The sequence below is a fragment of the Phodopus roborovskii genome, unplaced genomic scaffold, assembly GCF_943737965.1.
Source record: "Phodopus roborovskii unplaced genomic scaffold, PHOROB, whole genome shotgun sequence".
Lineage (NCBI taxonomy): Eukaryota > Metazoa > Chordata > Mammalia > Rodentia > Cricetidae > Phodopus > Phodopus roborovskii.
The window spans coordinates 5,751,648-5,757,647 of NW_026125489.1; positions in this window are offsets into that span (position 1 = coordinate 5,751,648).

Sequence of the window (6,000 nt, forward strand, 5' to 3'; positions counted from 1 at the left end):
TTCCCCATGTCCCTTCCGTACAACTAGCTATGGCAAACACCCTTTTAAAGTTACGCATTCGCACTTATGTTCCTAAACATTTGGTATATGCATCAGAGATCCTCAGACTTTTTCCACGCATGATCCTCCTTTTTTTTTGTCCTAAAAAATTCTACACAACCTGTATTATATAGGTCGATAAGATGTGTCAACCAAACATGTTCTGATGTAAATTTATCTTAAGACAAGTCCTCGGCATGCAGTATCATTTTACCAGTTACTAAAGAAGAAAGCAAATTTGCATACTGATCAGATGGATGTGTCTTTTAATTTTACAAATTAAGCAAACTGTAGCTAAATGTTTGCTAATGCGGGACACAGCATTTCAACATTTTTCAGAGAAGTTCAACTCTTTCTTTATTTTTCTAATTGTCACTGCCAAGAATGCCACCTTACATAAATGTATAGGACAAAACAGAAGTATACTTGAGCCATTTCAGAAATCTGCCCTAATCTCAAACCAGAATTCATTGGAAGTTTTTATGATGCTCAAGTCAATGACTCAACTGGCATTTTTAAAAATCAAACAATGTGACACAGTACACCACTAATTTGATATATGCATGCTGAGGAATATGAAATGACAGGAAGAGAAATCTTGAAACTTCTTCATTTTTCAGAAGAGACCATTGATGTTTCTATCAGAGCAGAATGAAAAAACACCGCAATTCATAGCACAATAATTTCAAATCAGAGCCCATGTGTTTCAAACAATGGTCACTAGTGTTGTGTGTTATGATGGTGTGATACGAAGTACATACTTAGGATATTCAGCCTGAGGCCAGAGGGATTCTATGGGCAAGAGTTGTCAGAAACACAGTGGATCCCTTACATGTTTAATGTTGAATTATTTTTTGTACTTTGAGTGTTCAGAAACATTTTGCTCTCATCCTTTCTTTTCACAGCCCCGTGTTGAGTCATGTGACCTCATGCTGTCACGACTCACCATTTTACTAGCCGTGATACAGATGATAGAGACAGATAGATCCATATAGATAGATGATTGATAGTTATATAGATAAACCGATACTATTAGATTGACCAATAGGGAGGTAGGTGATAAAGAATAACAATTTGGAGAGCAATTACACAAAACAAAAAACCGAAATGTAAACTAAATAGGGTTGACCTTGCAGCTGAAAATGCAGCGATTGTGAAGGACACGATACTGCCAGTATACACAGCATGAAAAAATAAATAAAAGCTCTGCAGTGAGTAGCCACCTCCTAGATGTGAAAGCTGCTGTTGTGAAGCGAAAGCTTGAGTGGCTGAACACATTAAAGAGCATCATGGAAGTCAACGGGCTCTGGACAGTTTTTATCTGCACAACCTTGTTCTTCTGCTTTCATGATTACGTCTGTCTCAGGGGACATGTTTGGTATTCCACAATCAGTCTGCAGGCATCCCATGATTCGCTCTAGCATGTGCACAGGTTGCAGTGGTGTGTGGGGTGTCCTTGAACGTTGGGTGGAGCACGTCCCGCGGCAGGAACATCACTTGGATGGTGAAGTTCACTTGGATGCTTTGCGTTTTATCCTGGGCAAACTGAAGCCTCTCTGAGTAGGTACATCCAGAGATTATGGATACATCCCCGTTTCTTCTTGTCCCCTCTGTCACACATACCCTACGCTCGTCTTCTGTGTCCAGTTTCTGTCTCATTCCTCCTGCCTGGACTGTGTCGCCTGTCTGATATCTGGTCATGAATACAGTATTCCGATCACCTGTCCACTTTGTGCTTCAGAGTGTGTGTGCATGCTGAGGCTCCCTGTACCCTGAGCTGTAACTGAAGCTCCCTGTGAACAATGTCAGCTCAGCTACTCTAGGTCACGATGGTCTAAAAGGAGTTTAGTCGTATTTTCCGAATCCATGGGGGGGGGGGAGGCAAGCTCTTCTCTCTCTAGACTTTCCTCGCCATTGTGAAGTTTCCTACACACACACACACACACACACACACACACACACAGAGGCCATAATTAAATTACTCCATAAACAAGATACCCTAATATGATAAAGGGTTTTTTGTTTTGTTTTTTTCTGTTATTGTTTATGGTTTTGTTATCCTGGAGTCTTTGCTATCTGCTAAAGGTGAAAACATACCAGGCCTGGCATTTTTAATAGCCTGGGAAGATTTCATCGAGGAAGCGGGACCCAGGGGCTGGTTTGCGGGGAGAGAGAGTATCTAGGACACCAGACCCCCATGTGCGTGTGCTACTGCGTGTGCTCAGAGTCGAGTTTCTATTCCTGTCACCAAGTTAGTCTTTATTTTGCCGCCGTTCTTTATTTGTAAAAAGTACAGAGTTAAATGAGTCCAATTTTTAGTACAAATTATTCGTACAAAGGCTGGAGATGGTTAGTCTAATTGCCGCTCATTCAGGCATCATGGTTCCTTAGGAAAGGACCTGGGGAGCCAGCACTGATTGGGCACCTGGACATGTCAGGGGCGCCGCAGACATTATCTTAATTCCTCCAACAGCCATGGAAGGCAATTATTATAGCTCCCGTCCACTGAGAGGTAAATCAGGCAAGGTCATGAATCTATTAGTGGCACAGCCATGATTCAAGCTAAAGTCGCTCTCATGCCTCATTCTGTGTATTATATATATATAATATTATATAATATATATATATATATACATATATATATATATATATATGCGCGCTCTATTTACAGAAGACTTAATACAGTCAGGCAGACCTGAGTTCTGCCCTTGTTGAAATTCTCAGATCCAGGAGATTCTTATTTATTTGGGTAGATTTATATCGCATCTTCCTTCAAATCATCACCCTGGGCTCTGACTGTCTCTTATTTTCTCCACTGTATCAGACTGCATATGGACTACATCGTTTCTGGATATTTCTATCGTTGCATCGAATCACTGTAAATAACTGGTATGTGCTGGCGCTTCTCAAATTGAAGAATTAGGAATTTTGACACCGCTTTGACTGTCGTTCATTCGTGCTAAGGGATATTTATTTTTATCAGTGAGGCTTTTAGTTTTAGCTTTTGACACCTATTTTTTATTAATGTCTAAGCACTGAAATATGTTTACTTTAATCTTTAAACTTATTCCTTTTATTCTTGAGATTATATTACATCATCCCCCCTTTGCCCTTTCAAATCCATGGCCTCCTTTTTCATTAATTGCTGTTATATGCATATGTATATATTCCTAAATACGTAAGTACAGCGTGCTCAGTGAATATAATGTTACCTGTGTGCATGTTTTCAGGTCTTGGCCATTTGGTATTGGATGACCTAGCGGTGAGCACCCCAGGTGAGACTTTCTCCCCCGTCAGCATCCCTCGGTTGCCTATGGTTGTTGTGTAGAGCTGAGGCCTCATGAGTTTTCCTTCCTCTACTTTTGCCTGTCTATCATTGTTGGCGTTCAGCTCACCTTTAGGCAGCCATGTTGGCAGGGCTTTGTGAGTGTAGCTTCTGACATTACTATAAGACACAATCTCACAGCAAATTCCCTTTCCCTGACTTTTACAATCCTGCCCCCCCACACACACACACATGCACGCACACACGCACGCATGCACACGCACATGCACGCAGCACGCGCGCATGCACACGCACATGCACGCAGCACGCGCACATGCACGCAGCACGCACGCACATGCACGCAGCATGCACGCAGCACGCATGCGCACCCACACGATGATTCCTGAGCCTTAGGTGTGAGAATGATATTGTAGATATTCTCGATCAGCCGCGTTCGTTGCTTCTATATTCACAATAGCTGGGACGTGGAACAAACCTAAGTGTCCTTCAAATGATGGATGGAAAAGGAAAGTACATAAATACTCTATAGAATACTATTCGGCTGTATAGTAAAAATGAAGTTTGAAAGTAAATGGATAGAACTAGAAAAGATCATACATACTGAGTGAGGGGACCCAGGTATACAAACACTACATTGTTCTCTCTCATCCGAGGCTTCCAATTCCACATCTTCAGATATGAGTACATATCCTGGAGTGATTAACTAGAGAAAGCAGGGTGGGAGATGGGGGTCAATAGAGAGGGGAACATCGGGGTACAAGTGATCTCATGGGGGGATGGAGGGCGCTAATTGGGGATGAGGGAGGGAGCTAAGTACAGAAGGAGGAAAGAGAATAAACCAATAGTAAGGATGTCTGAAAACTCATAAGGGATCATGCTATTAATTATTATCTAATAACAATAATACTTAAGTCAGTGCACAAATATACATATAAAGTTTGAATGGAATTTTCCTATCTGGGATGACAACACTTCCTCCAAGAGTCAAAGATCGTCTAACAGAACCCCCCACATCAGACACGAGAAGCCCTCTGTGGAGTAGAGGTCAGCATTGTCCAAGAGACTCCAAAACATTGCAGGCTATTGCTATTACCTGTGGTTACCCTCTGAAAGTGGGTGGTGAGTCCTCTATTGCTGAAGACACCATGCACTTCAGAAACAGGGTCCAGAGGCCCCAGAGCTGGATCTGACCAGTTTCAGGGAATCTAATGCCCTCTTCTGGCCTCTGTGGGCACAAGGAAAACATGTGATATACATACATACATACATACATACATACACACACACACACACGGGGGGGAGATGCAAAACAATCACACATAAGAAAATCTTTTAAAAAGATGTATGTGTAAGTCCTTGTCAGTTTTACAGCCTGTAATATCTTATTAAAGTTTGCTGTCTTTGCGTCTTCAGCATATTGGAAGAGCACTTATAAACCCAGCCCATGCCCAGGGTATAAAAAATTAAAGCAAAGCACTTCAAGAGAAATCCCAAAGTGCTTTTTAGTACCCATTTCATACAATTGCAGAACCAAATAGAAAGTAAGTTTTAGGTATCATTTAACGTAAACGTTCATCACCACATGGACGAACATGAGATTAGGTTCTCAAACAAACCAGTTGAAAATGGGCTTCAGGCAGGCACTAACACTCTGTCAGGGATCTTCACCAAGCCTCTCTGAAGCCTCGAGTGCAGAAAGCAATGGCTTGTTCCTGGAAAATGTTGCCATTGCGATAAGCCATGGAGATGTGGAAACCAACTCATTCAACCAGCCATCAAAAAGACACAGGTAACCTAAATCAAAGAAGCAGATAAAAGAAACCCAACTGATTCAGAGCATCATTCCCTATCTTTAAAAATGTCAGTTCAGTCCACTTGATTGATTAACAGAGTTGAGTTGTTGGGTGTAATGGATGCATACTGTGACATACTTTACATGTTTCGTGTTAATATTTATACAACTAATAACAGTTTAGATGGCAAAATGGAAAACATTGCTATATTATGCAGCATGGTTGATACTGGATGAAACATTTTCCTTTTTTTTTTAACAATAAATCACAGTGGTTAGGTTACTCCCCATAAAGCATTTGCGTGTATTTCCTTCTTACAACACTTTTGAAATGTTAAAATGAGGCCAAGAGGAATTTAAACTTCATGTGGTTTTGGAGGTTGATAAAGCAGTCAGGAGTTTGAGGGGAAATGTTTTCTCGGATGATGCTTGGTGTTCCAAAAATGCCTGAAGCAATGGATTCTGCTATAACAAAACATCTATATTTGACATAAGTATCCATTCAATTTTAAGGAGATATAAGGATCAACATATAAACCCACATTTTTCAAAATGCTTCTGCATTTTCTCACTTTAGAATGAGTCATATAACTTCCAGCTAGCATCAACAAAGTGACAACGTGAGTTGGGGATTCAGCAAGGTAAAACTGCTCCACAACTGTAGCAGCCTCTTGCTGGTGAACCTGTAATGGTGGCCACACCCCCTTCGGGCGTGGCTTCAGGAGGACAGAGGGAAAGAGAAGGTGAGGCATAGTCTTGCCTGCAGAGGCTCTTTCTCTTGGGTCAGCAGATCCCGTGGGAAGGGCAGAGAAGCGTTCCCATGGTTCTTTGTGTTTTTCTGTGTAAGTGTTCCCCAATAGGCACCCATTCATCATTTATCTTG